Source organism: Ovis canadensis, chromosome 2 (genome assembly GCF_042477335.2).
Source record: "Ovis canadensis isolate MfBH-ARS-UI-01 breed Bighorn chromosome 2, ARS-UI_OviCan_v2, whole genome shotgun sequence".
Lineage (NCBI taxonomy): Eukaryota > Metazoa > Chordata > Mammalia > Artiodactyla > Bovidae > Ovis > Ovis canadensis.
Genome location: NC_091246.1, coordinates 27,725,583 through 27,750,831, shown reverse-complemented (window position 1 = coordinate 27,750,831; position 25,249 = coordinate 27,725,583). Strand labels below are relative to the sequence as shown.

At 39.1% G+C, this 25,249-nt stretch overlaps 1 protein-coding gene across 8 annotated transcripts in view; it reads left to right on the top strand.

Moving 5' to 3' along the window:
• Positions 1 to 9,747: 9,747 nt before the first annotated feature.
• PTPDC1 (protein tyrosine phosphatase domain containing 1) overlaps positions 9,748 to 25,249 on the top strand; it is a 74,728-nt gene continuing 59,226 nt past the window's right edge. For 4 of the 8 annotated variants that reach the window (XM_069575617.1, XM_069575614.1, XM_069575612.1 and 1 more), the window contains exons 1-2: positions 9,748 to 10,143; positions 21,502 to 21,723. The gene's annotated coding sequence lies outside the window, so the exon portion shown is untranslated. The remainder of the gene's footprint in view (positions 10,144 to 21,501; positions 21,724 to 25,249) is intronic. The other 4 variants (XM_069575618.1, XM_069575613.1, XM_069575611.1 and 1 more) reach the window with 2 other exon arrangements.

The window sequence follows — 25,249 nt, the reverse complement described above, 5'->3', positions numbered from 1 at the left end:
GCTTAAGAATGATGGCTTACATATACTAACCGTGTTTGCCCCTTCAGCAGAAGAAACCATTATGCGATGGTCTCCCTCAACCCTTTTTTGCTAAATACATAGAATAGAGCAGAGTCTGGCATAAAATAGATATTTCAAAAAGCATTTGCCAAATGAACAAATTTATAATAAAAGTAATGATAATAAAACAGTGAGTTGGACCCATATTTCCTATTTCCCACCCATCACTCTTTCTAGTAAACCGTTTCCCACTGTATTGGGCTGCTGCTGCTGGTGCTGCTGCTAAGTCGCTTTAGTCGTGTCCGACTCTGTGCAACCCCATAGATAGCAGCCCATCAGGCTCCACCATTCCTGGGATTCTCCAGGCAAGAAAACTGGAGCAGGTTGCCATTTCCTTCTCCAATGCATGAAAGTGAAAAGTGAAAGTGAAGTTGCTCAGTCGTGTCAGACTCTGTGACCCCATGGACTGCAGCCTACCAGGCTCCTCCGTCCATGGGATTTTCCAGGCAAGAGTACTGGAGTGGGGTGCCATTGCCTTCTCCATGTATGGGGCTGCCTTTTGAACAGATTTAATAAGCAGGTGTTAAAGCTCAGGCTAAACTTGAATGTGTCAACTCCTATATTCACTATAAATTCCAACCAGTCTGTCAAGTTAAATGTCTCTATAAATAGTCATGCAGCTGAGGAAGTGAACAGCACGTTGACCATCTGTTGTCTTTCTTCCCTGAGGAGCTGAGTTGAAGGAATCTGAAAGGTTAATGAGCTCTCTCTAACTCCTGTGATCTTTTATAATCTTTGGCTGTGGGTCTTGTCCATTTTGGAAGATCAACACCCATGAAATACCTTGGGAGTGTACATGCCTATGCAATGATTAGAGGTGTCTCTCCTTGGTGATCTGTGACGTTTTTAGAGGCTCTAAAGGAATACTGGGAAATTACTTGGGCTTTGTAGTCAGCTCAATATTTTAAACCTTGATTCCTCCACTTAGTCAGATAACTTTGGTTCCTCTCTGATATTCTGTTGCTTCACATGCAAAATTGGAACAATAATATTAATAATATTTATATTATGGGGTTCTTATGAGGGTTAAATGAACTAAGTACACAAAGCACTTAGTATAGAAATAGGCTCTTCATAAATTGGTTATATGATTGTTTGTATGTAACTAAATTTCCTCTTGAATACCTGTACATTTATTTCTTGAAACCATGCAAACATTTATTCCATAAACATTCACTAAGTGCTTAATAATATTCCAGTCCCTGTGCTAAATGATAGATGTTGAGTTAAGTGAGAGGATGGCTCAGGGGAAAGGGAGAGGAAATTAACACTGAGAACCCACACTGAGCCAGACTCTGTGCTAAGTGTTGGGAATCGTAGGCGAACAAGTCACAGAATTTGAATTTCATATCTGCTTTTGTTTCTTTATTTCACACATTAATTCATTTAAGGACATCAAAGCTCAACAAGCCACTTTGGTGTACTGGTCACCAAAATTTCTTTTTGACTCAGTCTTCTTGAATTCCACTGGGGCAGGAGAGCATACCTAAGAGACTTGCTCTATACTCCAGCCAAGCCTGAGGTCAGTCTTGGCCTCCCACTGCTCCCCAACTATTTTTGATTTCCCACTTGTAGTGAAGAATAACTCCACTTTCTCAACAGAAGCTTCAGTGCCCTGGGCCTCAATGTGATTGCCTTTGAAAGTAATTGTGTTTTGGCAAGAACATCCTGCTCTTTTAATTAAGGGCTTCTGTGGTTTGGTCCTTGTCCTAGATCCTTTTAATTTATTCCCTGTTGTCAATTTCATCACTAAGTATGTCCTCTTATATAATGTTATCATAGCACAAGTGACATAGTTCCATAACATTTCAGGAAAAAGTGCATTTTACTGGAAACAAAAGTACTCAGAGAACCGCATTATGAAGAAACATTCCACAGTGCTGATTTGTTCTCTATTTCCCACAAATCTACAGCAACAAGTGACTCATTTTAAAACTAGCTCTAGAGTTGCCCATCTAAAATCACTCAAGTAAAACACACACACTTGTCATGTTTGTCACAATTAATCAATCTTACAACACAATTCCAGAGCAATTAAAAGTTAAATAAGATATAAAACTATAAGAATTTTGGAACAACAAATGTGTGGAAATGTTTATACTTCTCAAGTGGGAAAGGTGTTACTGAGCATTGTAGCAAAGGCAGAAAGCATTAAGAAAATGACCAATAGAACTGATTTCTGAAAAAAAATTTAAAACTTTTACAAGGCCAAGAATTCTGCCAAATATTGAAAAACATAAATTAGGGAAAATATTTGCAATCCATAAAAAGCAGTTAACATATAGTTTTTCACAGTTGCATGCTAGGCAAAAGTCATGAGAAGACAATTCACAAAACAAATGTCCAGTAAACATATAAACATGTTTGACTTTACCAATAAAGCAATACAGATTAAAACTATGAAACATAGTTTTTAACCATTAGAATAGTAAAGCTTAAATTTATGGATAAGGCAAGTATGTACAAGAACTAGCAGTCTCATACATTCTTACTGGATGGGATTAATTTTTTGGATGGCTATTTTGTAATATGCAAATTGTTTTTAAAAGCGTATACCATTTGACTCAGCAATTTTACTTTTAGGCATTATCTTAAGGAAATTACTGGACAAGTTACAAAAATGTATTGTAGCACTGTTTATAATAAAGAAGAATTTGACACAACCTTCTATCTACAGAGGGTAGTTAAATTATAGGACATTTGTACAGTATTAGGCTACTGTTATGGGCTTCCCAGGTGGCTCAGTGGCAAAGACTCTGCCTGCCATGCAGGACACCTGGGTTTGAGCCCTGGATTGGGAAGATCCCCTGGAGAAGGGCATGGCAATCCATTCCAGTTCTATGAATTTCAGGAACAGAGAAGCCCGGTGGGCTACAGTCCATGGGGTAGCAATTCTCACTCTTTTACTGGCTTCAAAGAAGCTGCCAGTTTGTAAGAGGGTCAATGGAGAGAACCACGTGGCAAGGAATTGAGGACAGCTTCTAGAAGCTGAGAGCAGTCCACTGCTGACAGTCAGCAAAAAAAATGGAACCACAGTCTAGAGCTGTAGGGAGATAAATCTTGCCAATAACAGCTTGGAAGCAGATATTTCCATGGTCAAACCTCTGATGGGACTGCTGTCCTGGCCAACAGCTGATTGCAGCCTGGCAACAAAAACTGTGAGATAATAAATAAATATTGTTTTAAGTCACTAAGTGTGTGGTAATTTGTTATTCAAAGCTGTCTATGTTATGTAAGGTAAAAAATAGTATGTTGTATGATCTTATTTAAATTAAGCTTATGTTTGAACAAATTTGTAGAAAAATGTCTTGGACAGTATAAGCCACTTTTATATATTTTAAATTTATGTATTTTTACATATAAAATTTATATATTTTAAAGGTAGTCCTCATACTTTTCTGCTTTCTTGCAATTTATTTTTTTAATGAATTTTTTTTATAATTAAAGATAGGTATATTCTCATTTTCAAAAATAATATATTCAAAACCTTGGGAGGAGAGTTTATCATTTTTTTGTCATAATGATGCAATATTTGGGGGGGGAACCTTGGAATATATTGAAATTCATTGATTTAAAGATAATGTAACATATTTCTGTTCATTAAGGTAATCTGTGAATATGATTAAACATGAATGCCCATCTTTTATTAATACTAGGGATAAAATGAAAATATGCAATCAGAGCTTTTGCACTGCTAAAAACAGCTCACATTAACTTGAGACAATTACATTATGGCTTATTTCAAACACAATTGCAAATAATTATCAGTTCAGTTCAGTCACTCAGTCATGTCCAACTCTTTGTGATCCCATGGACCACAGCACGCCAGGCCTCCCTGTCGATCACTAACTCCTGGAGTTTACCCAAACTCACGTCCTTTGAATCGATGATGCCATCCTTCTCATCCTCTGTCGTCCCCTTCTCCTTCTGCCTTCAATTTTTCCCAGCATCAGGGTCTTTCCAAATGAGTCAGCTCTTTCATCAGGTGGCCAAAGTACTGGAGTTTCACCTTCAACATCAGTCCTTCCAATGAACACTCAGGGCTGATCTCCCTTAAGATGGACTGGTTGGATCTCCTTGCAGTCCAAGGGACTCAAGAATCTTCTCCAGCACCATAATTGAAACCATCAATTCTTCGGTGCTCAGCTTTCTTTATAGTTCAACTCTCATATCCATATATGACTACTGGAAAAACCATAGCCTTGACTAGATGGACCTTTGTTGGGAAAGTAATGTCTCTGATTTTCAATACGCTGTCTAGGTTGGTCATAACTTTCCTTCCAAGGAGTAAGCGTCTTTTAATTTCATGGCTGCCGTCACCATCTGCAGTGATTTTGGAGCCCAGAAAAATAAAGTCAGCCACTGTTTCCACTGTTTCCCCATCTGTTTGCTATAAAGTGATGGGACTGGATGCAATGATCTTAGTTTTCTGAATGTTGAGCTTTAAGCCAACTTTTTCACTCTCCTCTTTCACTTTCAACAAGAGGTTCTTTAGCTCTTCACTTTCTGCCATAAGGGTGGTGTCATCTGCATATCTGAGGTTATTGATATTTCTCCCAGCAATCTTGATTCCAGCTTGTGCTTCTTCCAGCCCAGCGTTTCTCATGATGTACTCTGCATAGAAGTTAAATAAGCAGGGTGACAATATACAGCCTTGACATACTCCTTTTCCTATTCGGAACCAGTCTGTTGTTCCATGTCCAGTTCTAACTGTTGCTTCCTAACCTGCATATAGGTTTCTCAGGAGGCAGGTCAGATGGTCTGGTATTCCTATCTCTTTCAGAATTTTCCACAGTTTATTGTGATCCACACAGTCAAAGGCTTTGGCATAGTCAATAAAGCAGAAATAGATGTTCTTCTGGAACTCTCTTGCTTTTTCCATGATCCAGGGGATCTTGGCAATTTGATCTCTGGTTCCCTTGCTTTTTCTAAAACCAGCTCAAACATCTGGAAGTTCATGGTTCACATATTGCTGAAGCCTGGCTTGCAGAATTTTAGGCATTACTTTACTAGCATGTGAGATGAGTACAATTGTGTGGTAGTTTGAGCATTCTTTGGCGTTGCCTTTCTTTGGGGTTGGAATGAAAACTGACCTTTTCCAATCCTGTGACCACTGCTGAGTTTTCCAAATTTGCTGGCATATTGAGTGCAGCACTTTCACAGCATCATCTTTTAGGATTTGAAATAGCACAACTGGAATTCCATCACCTCCACTAGCTTTGTTCATAGTGATGCTTCCTAAGGCCCAGTTGACTTCACATTCCAGGATGTCTGGCTCTAGGTGAGTGATCACACCATCGTGATTATCTGGGTCACAGAGATCTTTTTTGTACAATTCTTCTGTGTATTCTTGCCACCTCTTCTTAATATCTTTTGCTTCTATTAGGTCCCTACCATTTCTGTCCTTTATCGAGCCCATTTTTGCATGAAATGTTCCCTTGGTATCTCTAATTTTCTTGAAGAGATCTCTAGTCTTTCCCATTCTACTGTTTTCCTCTACTTCTTTGCATTGATCACTGAGGAAGGCTTTCTTATCTCTCCTTGCTATTCTTTGGAACTCTGCATTCAAATGGGTATATCTTTCCTTTTCTTCTTTACTTTTCACTTCCCTTCTTTTCATAGCTATCGTAAGGCCTCCTCAGACAGCCATTTTGCATTTTTGCATTTCTTTTTCTTGGGGCCCCCAAAAATAAAGTGCCACTCTTTCCCCATCTATTTGCCATGAAGGGATGGGACCAGATGCAATGATCTTAGTTTTCTAATGTTGAGCTTTAAGCCAACTTTTTCACTCTCCTCTTCCACTTTTATCAAGAGGCTCTTTAGCTCTTCTTCACTTTCTTAAATAGGGTGGTGTCATCTGCATATCTGAGGTTACTGATATTTCTCCCTGTAATCTTGATTCCGGCTTGTGTTTCACAAGGAAACAAAATTACAACTTTAAAAACTGCCAAGCCAGAACATTCATTCAACTCAATAATGAAATATTTGAGATAAACTAACAGGGCAAGTCTTCAATAAGTGCAACAACTTACCATTAAAGAATGACTGTCCACTTATCTCCCTTAACAGTAGATAGATTCAGAGCAGTGGCTAAGGTGTATTACTGAGGATATCATAATTGGAGATGGTGCCTGGAATAAACTGTTTTAATATTAACTAAAAAATGATTTCTATATAATACAGATTTTCTGTAACAGGGATGATTAAATACAATTTAATTTTTGGCTAGAAAGTACAATCACAATAATTATAGAGTACATCTTTTCAGCAACGAAAATACAGTATTTGTACCTAGTCGTGAGATGTGAAAATGAAGTAACTAATCTCTACGTTATTGGGTTTTCTAAGGAAAATATTGTCAGTTGTGAGTACCATCGAATCTTGGAATCTTTTCATGGATCCAAGAGCCTCACCAGCTCTATAGTGCAGATGTTTAAACACTCAACTCCCTATCCCTCATCTTTTCCTCTCATCTGATTCGCTTTGCTTGTGTCAAGTGACCATCCATTGGCTGGGGAAGCAGAAGATGTCTAAATTAAGAATGCCGCCAAGAAAACTGCACACAAGATAAAGTAACTCCACCCACCCCCACCCACCTCCCAAAGCAAGGAGACAATGGATGCTACCGGCCATAGCAATCAAACTCCTTAGCATGAATATGTGACCCATCATGATAGGGCACTGCCTAACTGTTCCACGTACTCTCCTAACCCCTATCTCTTCATACCAGGTAGTCAATATGCCTCACCCTCTTTGCCATCTATATACTTTTGTACTACCATTCCTTACACTTAGCTGGTGGTCTCCAGTTCCATTTTCAATACCCCATTAGTCATCAGCTCTTTTAAAAATATATTATTTAGAGCCATCAGTTCTTTAGAAATTCTTCTGTGACAACTCCCTTCCCTCCCTTCCAGGTTGGATGCCTTCTCGCCTGTTCCACATCATCCATAGTATCATGATGTGTTCAAATTGTCTGTACTCTTGTCTTTCTCCCCCTTGACTGTGGAATCCCTAAAGGCAGGGATTATCTGACTAATACTTATGTTTAATGGAGCAGCACGTATTCAATAAGCATTAAAGTTTATTGAATGCAAAAAATCAGTCTCATTACTTACTGCTGCTGCTGCTGCCAAGTCGCTTCAGCCGTGTCCGACTCTGTGCAACCCCATAAATGGGAGCCCACCAGGCTCCCCCATCCCTGGGATTCTCCAGGCAAGAACACTGGAGTGGGTTGCCATTTCCTTCTCCAATGCATGAAAGTGAAAAGTGAAAGTGAAGTCACTCAGTCGTGTCCGACTCTTAGCGACCCCATGGACTGCAGCCTATTAGGCTCCTCTGTCCATGGGATTTTCCAGGCAAGAGTACTGGAGTGGGTTGCTAATAAACTCTAATATGGGCACTGTTCTCCCCTGGACAGTGTTGAGAAGTACCAAGTTCAACTTTTTCAGTTCTCTTTTAGCTTTGACTGTTTATCAAAAGCATTTGTTTGTACAACATTACTATATTGGTGTTTTGACATAACTATAGTTTTACACTGGTATATTACCTGATGCCTGCTTCCTGCGCTTATAGGGGAGTGGCCTTATTCTCATTTTGTTTGATTCTAGTCAGCTTTAGACAGAGTAGAGTGGTCCTTCTTGACTTAGTACGTGAAATTATATTCCTGAGGCCCATATGCTTGTAAAATACTGTGTAGCAGCTCAGTAGTATATCTATATCATTTGGTATATCTATGGTTTGTCACTATTATCTTTCAGTGTTCATGTGCATGAGAGGGCTAGTAATGCCTGCCCACCTTGCAGGATTATTGTGCATTTAAGAGGAAAATATATGTAAAGCATTTAGCACAGAGTCAGCCACAGAGTTCATATTTGCCTAGTAAGTTGTTCAGCACACCCAGAGGAAGGAATTATTTCTACTGAGTTGTGTGGTACAGGACCACTTGCAAGTGTTTATAAAAAGAGGTTGTAGTTGTTCATCCAAAGGCATTCTTCCTTCCTTTTTTGGAAGGGAATTTTATTGAGGACAGAAATATGCTTAGAGTACCAGGCAAGGCCATGTTACTAAGTTCAAATCTGTAAGATGTAGATAGAAGTTCTTGGGTGGCGCTTCTGGAAGAATCCTTTCTAAAAGAGATTTTTTTTTAATCTGACAAATACTCAAGTCTGAATACTAGTTTCTTAGTCAAGTAACATTGGTGTTTCATTTTGCAAAACAGTGACTAGTTAAGCTCACAACTCAAACTGTATTTGTTTAGAACAAATGGCAATGCCGTATCATATCATTCAACTTAATAGTCCAAATGCCTTTTCAGACAATCATCATAGAATTTTAAAGATACATATATCTCAAGGGTCAACTTTTGATAGAGTTAATAATTGTTACTGTGAAACTTTTTTTTTTCTTTTTCTGCAAAGAGTAGTGGTGAAGAATACAATGACTACTAGTTCAAACTAAAATAAACTAAGGTGATATCTGAAGCTACAACCATTTTGGCCCAAACTTGGGGATAGAAGCCAACAGTAAGGATAGAGTGGAGTTTGCATTCCTGGGGTACCAACCTAACACCTTCTGAGAGAGGGGGAAAAAGGCTAAGGGTTTAGGATGTTGAAAAGTTAGGCATGCAGGCAAACCCATCCTTCCATCTGTTAACGGAACTAGTGTGAGGCTGACTGCTGGGCCTTGATCTAATCCCAGTATTCCCGCCCTTGGGAACATCTGGGACTAGCTGGAGGCTAGGTAGCCAGACTGCAGCCATGAAATTAAAAGATGCTTACTCCTTGGAAGAAAAGTTATGACCAACCTAGATAGCATATTCAAAAGCAGAGACATTACTTTGCCAACTAAGGTCCGTCTAGTCAAGGCTATGGTTTTTCCTGTGGTCATGTATGGATGTGAGAGTTGGACTGTGAAGAAAGCTGAGCGCCAAAGAATTGATGCTTTTGAACTGTGGTGTTGGAGAAGACTCTTGAGAGTTCCTTGCACTGCAAGGAGACCCAACCAGTCCATTCTGAAGGAGATCAGCCCTGGGATTTCTTTGGAGGGAATGATGTTGAAGCTGAAACTCCAGTACTTTGGGCACCTCATGCGAAGAGTTGACTCATTGGAAAAGATTCTGATGCGGAGAGAGATTGGGGACAGGAGGAGAAGGGGACGACAGAGGATGAGATGGCTGGATGGCATCACTGACTCGATGGACATGAGTCTGAGTGACCTCCGGGAGTTGGTGATGGACAGGGAGGCCTGGCGTGCTGCGATTCATGGGGTCGCAAAGAGTTGGACACGACTGAGCGACTGAACTGAACTGAACTGAACTGAGGTAGCCAGTAAGACTGGGGCTGGACTAGGATGACAACGGAGGAAAAAAAGGTGGAAAACAGGCTCTCGGTCCAGGGCTGAGAGGCTGGCCAAACCCCATTCTGTGTCAGCCCTCGTCCCAAGTACTCCTTTCCCTTTTTTCTTCTACTGGTGTAGTCCGGGGAAAGCAGGGGGAGTCAAAACTGGACTTCGGCTACCCTCAGTCCTGCAGAACTGACCCCGAAACCACCCAACAGCGTCAGCTGAGCAGGCACTTAGCACGCCGCAGCCCCCTCAGCCCACTTTGAAAGCTCCCAGAGCCACCAGTCGCGTCACGGGCCATCTCAAGCTGCCATTGGCCCGCGCGCGTCACGTGCAGCAACGCGCGGCGGCGATTGGTGCAGTGTGAGGCAGCGGGGACGCGCCGGGGATCGCGGAGGGAGCTTTGCCTCAGCCCCTAGAGCCCAGCGGCGGTGAATGGACCGCTAGGCGGGCGCGGCCTGGTCAGTCAGGCGGGACTGTGAGGGGCGGTAGTATTGCTTGCCCTGCTGGGCAGCGGCGGGGCCTCTGGACACCTCGGCGAAGCACGGCCTGTGGGGTTCAGTTAGGGCTGGGGCGGAGGTCAGCCGGCGGACGGGGGGCAAGTCGGGCGGGGAAGGCAGTAAAGCCGACCCGCCCGCCGCTACGAGGGCTACGGATGAGAAGCCGCGGGAGAGGCGCGCGATCTGCTGTTAGCTGCGCCGGCGATTCCAGCTGCATGTTAAACGTCTGAATCCTCACGTGGTGAGTGCTGGCGGGCACCTCAGTGAGGGCGACTGGCCTGGGTATCGGGGCTGCAGGGCCCGGTTGCGAGGGGCCTCTCTCAGCCCCGCCCAGGACCCGACATCCTTCTGTAGGAGCTCTGGATTTTTAAATATCAGTAACTAATTAAAAGTAAATGAGTAAACTGAGGGGGAGGGCGGATGGGCCGGTTCCAGACCATCGGTTTGTGGCCAATGTAGACTAGTCCTGCTCCTAATTTGTGGTGTGACCTTGACCAAGTCACCTCTCTCGAGGATGGACTTTCTCAACGTGGATGATGGTGCTCATATTTTTGAGGGGAAAAAGATCTCAGACAATACAATGGCTTGTGGCTTTCCAGAGGGCCACAAAACTTAAGTACTGTCTGTCTCGGACTGGGGAATTAGAAGAGAAAATGCTTAGAAAGGCTCCTGGGAGGAGAGGGGGTAGATGAGAAAAAGGTGAGAAATCCTGCTTTAAGGGAAGAGATAAAGAGACGTTCTTGTGATAGTTATATACATTAGAGGATTAAAGCAAACGAGTTGGAAGAACTTGAAAGGTCGTCTATTAGAAAAGTTTTGTGACGCCTCACATGTACATACACACAGTTTTACTTGGCCTCCAAAACAGACTGTCATTCCACCTTCTATAATGAGAAAATTGAGGATCCAAGGGTTTGGGTGACATGCTACAGTCAGAGCTATTAAATGAAGAACTGGAATTTAAACCCAAGCCTCTGTGGCCCCAAACCCATTCATCATGTTGCCTCTCAGCCTCTGTTCCAGTTATGTCCCAACCAAGAATTCTACTTTGTGACTTAAAATATGAATATTCCCAGCCTGCCACACCCAAGAAACATCAGTTCAGTATCTGGGACCTAGCCTGGTAATCTGCATATTAACTATTACTAGGTGGTTCCATTTTGGTGATCCAAGGGACCATTTGGAGAAAAACTACTCTATAAATTTCCCACCCAGCCCCCACATCCTCTTTGGGTGTACCCTAGGGATTCAAAAGAGCAGAGATTACATCTTCTCTTCCAAAGAGGTGGCCAACCAAGCTTTGGGAGAAGCCAAGGTTTATGAGCTAGCACCTTGCACAGCTCTCAGTTTGAGAAAGTGCTGGCAATTTTGGTTTTCTTTCTTCCTTCCTCCCTCCCTCTTCTTTCCTTCCTTTCTCCTCCCCCTTTTCTCTCCCCTCTTTTTTGTACACCTTCCTTTGTTGCTACTCTGATACTCCTAAGAAAATGGCTCAAGGCATTTATTTTAAAGTCCATATTAAAATTTAAAACACCATAAAAAAGGTTTAAAAACCACAATTCATTCATAATGCTTCCAGTCTGTAAGTTTGCATGTTCTGTTGTATTGTTCTACTATTAATTATAACAGTCTCCCTCTTGTTAATCATATAGATTGTTCAAGTTCACACAATTTAGAAAATTCGTCTAGGAGATGAGCTTGAACCTCACAATTCCAATTGGAAATCATAAAATTATGCTGAAGATAAACCTTAAATCACAGTTCTCTTAAGAGCATATCTCATTCTCCTTCCAAATGCCTCAAAATCTGAAGATTTTTCTTTAGTTCTAAAAATAAATGGTATTGTTGGTATGAATATGCATACACTGAAATGTTTCTTTTCCAGTGACTTTATCTGTCCTTTCCCATATCACTTCATTCTCACCAAAAGATATATTTAATTATTAATACTTAATTTGCTTATATATTTCATGTTCTAAAAAATGTAAGTTAAATAATCAAAACATTTCTTTGCAATTATTAACTCTCATTTAATGCACTTTGCTGCTAAAAAGGTTTTATTTTTCTAGTTCTTATGGAGGCAATATGGGATAGAGGAAATAAAGTGAGTTTTGGTTTAAGGAAGACCTGGTGCTCCAACCCCAATTCCAACACTTTCAAACAGTGATCAATCTGATCACAGTAAATGGAGCAAATTGGATTTTTAAAGAAGCTATGAATTTTGCATTGTAACTAGTTACAGTGATGAAAAATTGAAACTATCTACTTACACTTGCATGAAAAAAAACTTTATTAATAGGGATTCTGCTTTAACATTTTCTCAGTTTGTTAATGATCATGTTTTCTTCTTCTTCTTCTTTTTTTTTTTTTTTTGTCTTGTTTAAAACCTAACATTTGTTTTCTTGGGTAGTAAACCTTTATGATTTTAATCCATAACTTTTTGAGTGGCAGATTCTACTGCAAAACCATTAACTAGCCTATTCTAGCTGCTATGAAAGAATACTTCCTCTCTTTGTTCTTTCTCTTGGATGTGAATAGGTATTAGTCTTTGGCTCATACTTTCCTGTCTGGATGCTGCTGTGTTCATAGTGCGAGGAGCTGACCATTGCAGGTGGAGAATGGTTTAGAGAAGGCCTACAGATAGTACTTGAGGGAAACAAAGGCATGTCTTTTTTGATCTTGGAGTTGTTTTTATTCACTATAGTTCAGGCAGCACCATTTCTTCTGCACACTTGATCTAATAGTTTGTGGCACTCTTCCCTTCAAAAGGAAGGTTGTCTGTCCCTATAAATGAACTCAGGACTTTATTTCATCAAAAATGTTTGAATGCTTGTGCTAGACATTATAATATTTTAAATGGATCAATTATTATAGATTCTTAGATTCCTATATGTTTAAGAAGGGCCATATGATCTTAGCTACTCATGGAAACATTTTCTCATTTAGAATGATACTGTTTTCAAAGTCAATCCTAATATGTTACTTTTATAGCTTTATAAAGGCTAATTTAATTTAGCTCTAGGTGAAAAATGTTCTAGAGGATTTATATTTTCTCCATTTAAAAAAATCTTCTGAGTTAGGGTTTAAATTGCCCAGTAGTTTAATTAGTGTTGTTTCTGTGTTTTTATTTTATTATAGACACAATACTGTTTCCCAGGAAGTTTGCATATAATATGTATTGACTTTTAAAAATAATGTTTTCTAGAAATAAATAAAGATAGGCAAATATAAAGTCAATATCAAACTTGTACTGATAATCAGAAAATAAAATACACTCTGTTAATATTTTGGCATATGTTCTTCTGGTCTTTGTTTATGTACCTGTTCTATTTATGTATTTCTTAATAAAAATGAGATCATACTCTGCATTCTATTTTATACCTTATATTTTTCAGTTGAGTAGCATATGACAAATAAATATGCTTTTTACATGCATAATTTCAGTTCTTTGTGAGCAGATGTTTTGTTGCTAAAATAGGGACCTAAGAATCTATTTATTAAATTAGTCTACAGAAACCCAGTCTACCAACCCAGATGTTTCTGTGCTCCTTTTTTACCTCAGTTCTGTACCTCTTACTCCCCACTGCCCATTTCCCCACACCCAGGAGGGTTCTGTTGGGGAAGTCTCTGAAGGAAGTTTTATCTAGTCAGTTATACATTGTTAACACTTAAGTTCTCTTCTTTTCCAGTCTTTTCAGTAAATCCTTCAGAATTTTTATATTTTATTTTATTTGCTGGAGACAAACATCATGAGTGGATTTGGGAGGATTTGGAGTAATACAGGAAAACAAAATCATATGCTGGAATTCTTTCTCAGACTTATAGGGAAAGGAGAGATAACTGAATAAAAATACTCCCTGGGTATATGCTTTTATTCTTTCTCCCAGACAATGATGTTTTTAAAGGTCAGGAACTATTTATCCTTGTATTCCTCATGCCTCTCATAGTTCTTGGCTCCTAGTAGCAACTCAGGTATTTATATATGGACTCATGAGTCCCTAACTGTCCTGGCTTCTTCCCCCCTTAACATATACTAGTTTATATGTCTCTTTTCAGTATGTTCCTGTATACTCTGTCTTCATGCTTTGAAAAATATATATATTTGCACAAAGACGCAATTATATACGATTAAAATTTGGAAAAATATCAAAGGTCTAATTTTATTATTATTGAGGGTGTCAGAGTTTTCCATCATCATACAGTTATAACTAAAAACTGCATTATTTATTTTGTTGTTCAGATTGTTCCAGCATTTGCCATTGTGAGCTGTTTTAGTTGGCTTCTGAATCACTTTGAGATAGCCCTAGCAGTTTGTGTTTTGAGCACTTTCCTATTTTCTGGGCCAGGATCATCTTGTATATTCTCTACTCCGCTTCTAAAATCAGCCATTTCTCTTTTTGTTTATCTTTGTTGTTTTTTACTTTTTTATTTTCCATATGGCTTTTTACAAGATATTGAATATAATTCCCTGTGCTGTATAGTAGGACCTTGATGTTTATCCATTCTATTAATATATATAATAGTTTGCATGTGTTAATCCCAAACTCCCAATCCATTCCTCCCCATCCCGCTTCCCCTTGGCAACCACAAGTCTATTTTCTGTGTCTGTGACTGTTTTGTAAATAAGTTCATTTGTGTCATATTTTAGATTCCACATAAATCATATGGTATCTGTCTTTTTCTGGCTTAACTTCACTTAGTATGACAATCTCCAGTTTCATCTGTGCTGCTGCAAATGACATTATTTCATTCTTTGTTTATGTAAAATCACCCATTTCCCTGGATCCTTTCATTGGAAAAGGGTATTAGAAACCAGGACTTGCTCTAATCTGCTCATCATTGAAGCACAGTTATTCACCCAGGCCAGGGAGGGGTATGGTGACCCCTGGGCTATGCGCGAAGTGCCTGTGGCAGTGGAGACTGACAGGCAGTTATACTAGGGTAGGATCACTCTGGTGGGAGTCCCTCCCAGTGCCTGCAGAGGCTGAAGCAGATGGTTGAGGAAGGGGGTTGCAATGGTGGCCCTGCCCCTTCTGTGCCACTCAATAATGATGCCTTGCTTCTATGATGTCCCAGGTTTTTTGTGTAAACTTTCCTAAACTTTCCTAGTTGTGGGGTCCTTAGTCCTGTTACTTCAGGCTACCTTTTCACAGCCAATCCTCCCTGAGTCCACTCTCTGAACCCCACTTTCCAGCACTCAGTGCCCTCTACACCAGGAGACACACAACTCATACTGGAGTGCTCAGGGCTGAGGCACAGACCATGCATGCATTTCTTACTTTGTTCTGCCTGCCACAGAAAGGGCCATCTCCTCTGATTCCCCAAAGTTCCCTTTCTGCCCCAGCTGTTCTCCCCACATTTTCTGAATATGGGAACCTGTCCTTACCTTTAGCTTCCCGCCAGGATTGCTGGCCCCTTTTTTGATTCCTTTTCTTTTTTTCTTTCTTTGGTCCTACCTGGTTGTTAGGGGATTTTTTTTTATCCATTTAGGTGTCCAGAGTCTTCCACTAATGTTCAGAAGGTGCTCTGTGAGAATTGTTCCATTTGTAGATGTATTCTTGATGTAATTGTGAGGAGAGACAAGTTCTGGGTCCTCCTATTCTGCCATCTTGACTTCTCCCTTAAAATTTTTTTCTTTAATGAATTTTGCTTTTAGTATTGTACTTAAAAACTCATTACCAAACTCAAAGTCATGCTGGTTTTTTCCCTAAGTTTTCTTACAGAAACTTTTTTAGTTTCTACATTTTACATTTAGGTCTATGATCCACCTCAAGTTAATTTTTGTGTAAGATGTGAAGTTCAGTTTGTTGTATATGGACTCCCAACATGTAGCATGATTTATTGAAAAGACTCTTCTTTCTCCATTGAATTGCCTTTTCACCTTTGTCAAAAATTGACAGTATTTGTGTAGGTCTGTTTCCATACTCTCTATTCTATTTCATTGATTGATGTGTCTATTCTTCCCCCCCCTCGCCCTGCCCCCATGTTCATTACTGTGAGTCTTGAAATGAATAATATAAATTCTTAAGCTTTTGCTTTTCTTTCCCAGAATTGAATTGGTTATTCTAGTACCTCTACTTTTCCACAAATTTTTGAAGTAAGTTTATATATTTCTATTAAAAAAAAAAAAACCTGGCTAGAATTTCAATAGGGATTACATTAGGTCACAGAAAATTAACATCTTTACTGATTAGTTGACTTTATGTGTCAGCTGGAGTTCCAAAAAAACATCTATTTCTGCTTTACTGACTATGCCAAAGCCTTTGACTGTGTGGATCACAATAAACTGTGGAAAATCCTGAAAGAGATGGGAAGACCAGACCACCTGACCTGCCTCTTGAGAAACCTATATGCAGGTCAGGAAGCAACAGTTCAAACTGGACATGGAACAACAGACTGGTTCCAATAGGAAAAGGAGTATGTCAAGGCTGTATATTGTCACCCTGCTTATTTAACTTCTATGCAGAGTACATCATGAGAAACGCTGGGCTGGAAGAAGCACAAGCTGGAATGAAGATTGCTGGGAGAAATCTCAATAACCTCAGATATGCAGATGACACCACCTTTATGGCAGAAAGTGAAGAGGAGCTAAAAAGCCTCTTGATGAAAGTGAAAGAGGAGAGTGAAAAAGTTGGCTTAAAGCTCAACATTCAGAAAACGAAGATCATGGCATCCGGTCCCATCACTTCATGGGAAATAGATGGGGAAACAGTGGAAACAGTGTCAGACTTTATTTTTGGGGGCTCCCAAATCACTGCAGATGGTGACTGCAGCCATGAAATTAAAAGACGCTTACTCCTTGGAAGAAAAGTTATGACCAACCTAGATAGCATATTGAAAAGCAGAGATATTACTTTGTCCACAAAGGTCCATCCAGTCAAGGCTATGGTTTTCCAGTGGTCATGTATGGATGTGAGAGTTGGACTGTGAAGAAAGCTGAGCGCCAAAGAATTGATGCTTTTGAACTGTGGTGTTGGAGGAGACTCTTGAGAGTCCCTTGGACTGCAAGGAGATCCAACCAGTCCATTCTGAAGGAGATCAGTCCTAGGATTTCTTTGGAGGGAATGATGCTGAAGCTGAAACTCCAGTAACTTTGGGCACCTCATGCGAAGGGTTGACTCATTGGAAAAGACTCTGATGCTGGGAGGGATTGGGGGCAGGAGGAGAAGGGGACGACCGAGGATGAGATGGCTGGATGGCATCACAGACTCGATGGACACGAGTCTGAGTGAACTCTGGAAGTTGTTGATGGACAGGGAGGCCTGGTATGCTGTGATTCATGGGGTCACAAAGAATCGGACACAACTGAGTGACTGAGCTGAACTGAACTGAACTGTGTACCTTTTGACTTTGCTAAACTCATTATGAAGAAGAGTTATTTGGTAGATTCTTTGGGGTCTTCTGAATACAGTTACATTGTCTGTCGTTAAAGCAGTTTTACATATTTCTTCCTTTCTAGCCTGAATACCCTTCATTTCTTTTTTTTATTTAAATACACTAGCTAGGACTTTCAGTATGAGGTTGAATTAGAAGTGATGAGACAGGACATCCTTGCCCTGTTACTGATCTTAGGGGAAATACTTAACATCTTATGCTCAAAATTATTCAAGCTAGGCTTCAGTAGTATGTGAACCGAGAACTTCCATATGTACAAGCTGGGTTTCAAAGAGGTAGAGGAACCAGAGATCGAATTGCCAACATTCATTGGATCATGGAGAAAGCAAGAGAATTCCAGAAAAACATCCATTTATGCTTCATTGATTATGCTAAAGCCTTTGTGGACCACAACAAACTGGAAAATTCTTAAGAGATGGGAATACCACACCGCCTTACCTGTCTCCTGAGAAACTTGTATGCAGATAAAGAAGCAAGTTAGAACCGAACATGAAACTACTGACTGGTTCAAAACTGGGAAAGGAGTATGACAAGGCTGTTATTGTCACTCTGCCTGTTTCATTTACATGCACAGTATATCATACAGAATGCGGGCTGGCTGAATCACAAGCTGGAATCAAGATTGCTGAGAGAAATATCAACATCCTCAGATATGCAGATGATACCACTCTAATGGCAGAAAATGAAGAGGAACTAAAGAGCTGCTTGATGAGAGTGAAAGAGGAGAGTGAAAAAACTGGCTTAAAACTGAATATTCAAAAAACTAAGATCTTTTTAATCACTTCATGGCAAATAGGAGGGAAAAAAGTGGAAACTGACAGATTTTATTTTCTTGGGCTCCAAAATCATTGCGGACAGTGACTGCAGCCACACAATTAAAGCTTGCTCCTTGGAAGAAAAGCTCTAACAAACCCAGACACCATATTCCAAAGTAGAGGCATACTTTGCTGACACAGGTCTGTATAGTCAAAGCTATGGATTTTCCAGTGCTCACATACAGTTCTGAAAGTTGGACCATGAAAAATGCTGAGCGCTGAAGAATTGATGCTTTTGAATTGTGGTGCTGGAGACGACTCTTGAGAGTCCCTTCGACTGCAAGGAGATCAAACCAGTCAATCCTAAAGGAAATCAGCACTGAATATTCATTGGAAGGACTGATGTTGAAGCTGAAGCTCCAACACTTTGGCCAACTGATTCGAAGAGCCAACTCATTGGAAAAGAGCCTGAGGCTGAGAATGATTGAAGGTAAAAGGGGAAGGGAGCAGCAGAGGATGAGATGATTAAATAGCTTCACTGACTCAGTGGACATGAAGTTGAACAAACTCCAGGAGATAAGTGTTGGACAGTGGAGCCTGGCATGCTGAAGTCCTGGTATGCTAAAGTCACAAAGAGTTGGACACAACTTAAGGACTGAACAACAACAACAAAGAGAGGATATCCTTGCCTTGTTCCTGATCTTGGGGGAAAGCTTAGCATCTTTCTGTTGAGAATGATGTTAGCTGTGATTTTTAAAAAATAATCTGTATTAGGTTAGTGAAGTTCTCTTCTAATTTTTGAGAGTTTTTATCATTAATTGATGTTAAACTGTTTCTGCTCATGTATTATATGATCACATGATTTTTCTTGTTCTGTGTGTTAATATGATGTCCCATGGACAGAGGAGCCTAGCGGGCTACAGTCCTTGGAGTCACAAAAGTTGTAGGAGATGACTTAGCAACTAAACAACAACCACCACCACTTTAAGTGTACAGTTCACTAAGTATATTCATATTGTGTAAATTAAGTTGTACTTTTCATTTTTATTTAGTTCAAAACATTTTCAAATTTATCTTGAGCCTTCTTAACCCATGTATAATTTAAAGTACATTGTTTAATTTCCAAATATTTTGAAATGTCTAGCTGTCATCTATTATTGATTTCTAGTTTTATTTTGGTATGCTCTGAGAGCATACTTTGTAAGGTTTGTATTCTTTTATATTTATTAAATTGTGCTTTATGTACCAGAATGTTGGTGAATGTTCCGTGTGTGCTTCTGTTGTTGGATGGAATGTTCTATAAATATCGGTTGGGTCAAGTTGATTGATGGTACTGTTCAGGTCATGTATATTGTTACTGATTTTCTGCCTACCTGATTTATCAATTCCTTGGAAACAGGCGTTGAAACTTCCAATTTTAAATACAGTCATCCTGCTTATTCACAGTGAATTGGTTCCAGGATCCCCCGCCCCACCTTGGATTCCAAAATCCATGGATGCTCAAGTCCCTTATATAAACTGATGTAATGTCTGCGTATAACCTATGCATATCCTCCCGTATGCTTTAAAGCATCTCTGGATTACTTATAAACCCTATAAAATTATTTATAGATACGATGTAAATGCTATGTATGTGCGTGCGTGTGTGCTGAGTTACTTCAGTCATTTCTGACTCTGTGCGACCCTGTGGACTGCAGCTTGCCAGACTCCTCTGTCCATGGGATTCTCCAGGCAAGAATACTGGAGTGGGTTGCCTCCAGAGAATCTTCTCAACCCAGGGATTGAACTTGTGTCTCTTAATGTCTACATGCATTGGCAGGCAAGTTCTTTACCATTAGTGCCACCTGGGAAGCCCAAATGCTATATAAATGGTTGTAAATAGAAGCTAAAGATTATGTATATAGTTAGTTGCAGGTATGTAGCAGATTCTTAAGTTCTACTTTTTGGAGCTTTCTGGGGTTCTTCTCCCAAATATTTTCCATCCGTGGTTAGTTGACTCTATAAATAGGATTAAGCTTCATTTGTGTGTGTGTGCATACTCAATCATGTCTCTTCAGATTTTCTGTTTTTTAATTACCTTTTTGTTGAGGTAACATTGGCTACAACATTATATAAGCTTCATGTGAACAATAATATATTTTTACTATGTACATTACAGCTCACCACCAAAAATTCAGTTTCCATCTGTCGCCATATAGTTGATCCCCTTTACCTATTTCACTCTCCCCCTGATCACTCCTTCCTCTCTGGTGACCACTATGTTCTCTATATCTATCTATTTAGTTTCGTTTATTCAAGTTTTTTATTTTTCATATTTCACATGAGTGAAATTACATGGTATTTATTTTTCTTCATCTGACTTATTTCATTTAGTATAATACTCTTAAGGTACATCCATGTTGAAAGATGATACTGAGCAGTATCATCTTGATACTGAGCAGTGTTCTATCATTTTTGTGACTGAGTAGTGTGTATTCTTGTATATACATACCTATCTATCTAGGTGATGTATCACAGTGATTGGTTTGAGGATGTTGAATCAACTTGCTTTGATAGATCATGGTTTGGTTTGAGCATGTTGAACCATCCTTGCTTCTGTAGATCATGGTTGTGTGATCTTTGAATGTATTGTATTTAGCTTGCTAATATTTTGTTGAGAATTTTTATGTTTTTGCTTATCAGAGATATTGGCTATAATTCTCTTTGTTTGTGTTGTCTTCATTTGGTTTTGGTATCAGAGTGATGTTGGCTTTATGAAATTACTTAGCATTCCCTATTTTTCAGTTTTTTTGAAGAGTTTGATAAGGATAGATATGAAATCATCTTTGAATGTTAGAATTTACATGTGAAGCCTCTGGTCCTGGGCTTTTGGTTGGGGGGAGGTTTTTATGTTTCCATTTCACTGTCTGTCTTCATGATTCAGTTTTGGGAGATTATAATGATTCTAAAAATGTATCTGTTTCTATGTTTTCAGTTAGTTGTTACATAGCTGTTCATGATATTCTTTGATAATTCTTTGTATTTTTGTGGTATCTGGTCTGCTCTATTTCCAGTGCTTTCTAATACATTCTTTATGTCGTATTTTGAGTTCTTCAGCTCCAGAATTTGTTTGGTTCTTTTTAAGGGTTTCAGCCTCTTTGGTGAACTATTATTTCAGTTCATTAATTTTTATCTTGAGCTAACTGAACCATTGAGCCTTTCTGAGTTTTCTTGTAGCTTGTTGAGTTTCTTCATGACAGCTCTTTTGAATTCTCTGTTAGATCATAATACTCCATAGTTTTAATTTTGTTTTGATTGAAATTGTCGTTTTCTTTTTGTGATAGTGTTACTGTGGTTCTTCATGATGCTTCATGAGTTGTTCCTCTGATGGTGTATTTGAAATAGAGAATACTTTTCAACTGATTCTGATAACGCAAAAGTAATTAGAGGATTTTCTTTTTCTCTTCCAATAGGTGGCGCTATAGCACAAGTTTTTGTTTTCTCTGAGCTGCCTCTGGTTATATTTAGGGAGTAGCACTTTGCACCCTCCTCCACCTGATGGGCAGAAAGCAAAGATGAACTAAAGAAGAGCTTCTGGATGAAGGTGAAAGAGGAGAGTGAAAAGACTGGCTTAAAACTCAACATTCAAAAAGCTGAGGTTATGGCATCCGGTCCCTTCACTTCATGGCTAACAGGTGGGGAAAAAATGGAAGCAGTGGAAGATTTTATTTTGTTGGGCTCCACAATCACTGCAGATGGTGGGGCTTAATTGCTCTGTGACATGTGGGCTCTCCCCAGACCAGGGATTGACCCTGTGTCACCTGCAGCTCCTCAGACCAGGGATTGACCCTGTGTCAGGCAGATTCTTTACCGCCTGAGCCATCAGGGAAGCCCTGTCCTTTACTTTTCAGCCTTTACTTTTCCTTTACTTTTGTGACATTGAATCTAACATGTCTTTTGTAGATTGTATATATTAGTAGTTTAGTTTTTTAGGGGGAGGATGAAATCTAATTTATGCTTTTTTGTTTTATGGTTTTGGGTCCATATTTTTAAGACTAGTTTTTTAAGATCAGTTTTAAGTTCACAACAAAATTCAGAGGAAGTTACAGGGATTTCCCAAATATCCTCTGCTCCAACAGATACATCACCCATTACCAACATTGCTTACCAGAATAATATATTTGTTATAATCTATGAACGTATGTTAATATATCATAGTCAACCAAAGTATCATTTACCTTAGGGTTCATTCTTTTATTTATTTATTTATTTTTTAATTGAAGGATAATTGCTTTACAGAATTGTGTTGGTTTCTGCCAAACATCAACATGAATCAGCCATAGGTATACATCTGTCCCCTCCCTCTTAAACCTCCCTCCATCTTTCTCCCCATCCCACCTCTCTGGGTTTTTACAGAGCCCCAGTTTGAGTTCCTTGAGTCATACAGCAAATTCCCATTGGCTATCTATTTTACATATGGTAATGTAAGTTTCCATGTTACTCTCTGTTGATATGTTGATGTTGGCAATTTTATCTCTGGTTCCTCTGCTTTTTCTAAATCTAGCTTGTACATCTGGAAGTTCTTGATTCACATACTGTTGAAGCCTAGCTTGAAATATTTTGATCATTACTTTGCTAGCATGTGAAATGAATGCAGTTGTGTGCTAGTTTGAACATTCTTTGGCAATGTCCTTCTTTGGGACTGGAATGAAAACTGACCTTTTCCAGTCCTGTGGCCACTGCTGAGTTTTCCAAATTTGCTGGCACATTGAGTGCAGCACTTTAACAGCATCATCATTTAGGATTTGAAATCTTTATATATGCCCTATGATGTCAGTCATTTCAGCCTGAAGGATTCCTCTAGTATTTCTCATAGGCAGATTTGCTAGCAACAAATTCTCTTGCTGTTTTTTTAGTCTTTGTTTTTAAATCTGGAGATGCCTTAATTTCTCCTTTATTTTTAAAGGAGAATTTAGCTGGATATATAATTCTTGGTTGACCATGTATTTCTTTTAGCACTTTGAAGATGATCATCTCACTGTCTTTCATCTTTTCTGATAAGACATAACTATCTGTTAACTTTCTTCATGGTCATATTTTAGGCTACAACTTCCTCCACTCAGTTTTAGTTGCCTCTACTTCTGTCTGCTTTCTTTCTTCCCAAATCCATTGAAACCTCTTGCTTCTTGTTCTGTGAGCTTATTCTTTTTAAAATTTCTTCTCACCAGGATCTTAGGAGGAAGGGGAAGCTAATGTGTGAATTCAATCCACTACTTAAACCAGATGTTCTCTGTATCTTGCTATAGAAGGTCTGATCTAAGCCTGTGATTTCCCAGGAGCTACACATCTGCCCTTGTTTTCAGTTATCCAAGCTTGTCACTCAAGTGTTTCAAATATGTTTCACAGAATAGTATTTTCTTTGAGAAGTAGTTCAGGAATGTAAAAGATGTAAAATCTTGTTATCCTTCCCAGTCTGTAAATAAATGGGAATAATAAGGTGAATAGTAAACTCTGCTTCATCTGGTATTTTAAGTTTTTCATGTTGAACTAGCTGCAATTTATTTTAAAAATTCTAAACAGTGTCACAGTATGTGTATTTAAAGGTGGATGTAATTATATGACCACAGTGTTTATATACTTGCTAAAAAGAATATTCAGATAATAAACATCTTTTGGTTAGGAATCCAAATTATGGTCTGCAAAATGATGTGGTATGCTGTTTTTTACTGAAAATGACTGATGAGGAGAATCTTTCTTGCTGATAACCACCTGCATAGCAATGCCGTGATTCCAGGTAATGTATTTGGTTTAAAATAGAATTTTGATAGGAACATTAATGCCCAGGTCTCACCCAGGAACATGAGGCTTTTTCTAGATCTGGTTGATGATGTAGAACTTCTTAACATATTTCAGGAGGTTGTGAAGATTGGGTCAGAAAAAAAGAAGGTTTTATTTTTCTGGCAGCTAAATAGAACCCAGGAGACACACTTTCACAATAATTTATAGAATATGTGCTGCTAGGTAAATGCAGATTGCCTACCTAATGCATTGGTTCTCAGAGCATCAGGGTCACTGAAAACTAGTTAACAAGGCAGATTCTCAGCCCCACCCAGACCTACTGAGTGGAAATTCTCGAGGTGGGGCTGACCAGTCTGGATTTTTAGGAAAGCCCTCCAATTGATTGTGATGAGTGTTGAATTAGGATTTGTTGACTTTTTTTTTTTTAAATGAATTTAGAAGTATCTGTGGTAGTGGCACTCGTGAAGATGGTTGAAACCTGTAGGAATAACCAGTCAGATGTGGTTGTTGGAAAAGAGTATGGAAACCTTGCTTATGAAGACCAGTTTCACCTATTGTTAACATCTTACCTGTTTTATCATAATATGTTTTGTAAACAGTCTGAACCAAACAGCATATTTCTTCAAATGATGAAATACTGAGAATGATACTGTAGTGTTGTTTTTCTCTGATCTGTGATTAGTCTCCTGAGAGCTGGGAACCTTCCCTAAGGTGTATTTAAGGTATGAGGTCACAGAAGCCAGTGTGGTTCATAGCAAACTGCCAGACATAACGTATATTCAGAACAGTTGTAAGTTATTTCTCTGAGGACTTACCTAGTTAGAAAGGCTGGAGGGATTTGAAAAAAATAAAAGGTGTGTTTTAAATGTTGCTGGCCTGTTCTCCAGAGGTGATTTGAGGAGAAAGGGGATTTTATATAGTTCTAAGGGTTTTTGTTGTTGTTTTGTTGAGGATGCAGACTTAGAGGTGGGATTCACAGTTGAGGACTTAGAGTTTAAAAGAAACTTGTTTTTATTTTGTTTTACTACATAAGGAGTCATAAGGAGTGCATTAATTCTTTTAAGGACAAAATACTACATACTGTGGTATTAAGAATCTGTTTTTTTATAGCATCTGAGCCACTAGATAAATCTTGTCAGCCCTTCATGATGAGGGGATGTGAATAGAATCTGTAATTAGCATTAGAGAAAGCATCCTAAAGGAGAGAAAATTTGGGCTGAGGGTTGAATTTATTGTCATTGTGCATATTTGGCTAAAAAAATAAAAACACTAGCTACACTCCTTAGGGAATTAGGACAAACACAAATTTTTCAGGTTGAAAATTGAAAAGATGTTGGAGATGTCACTGTAATCAGGGAAGTTACGATAGAGAGAATGCCATTTCTTGCATTTGTGTAGTGGTGCTATTATTTATTTGATAGG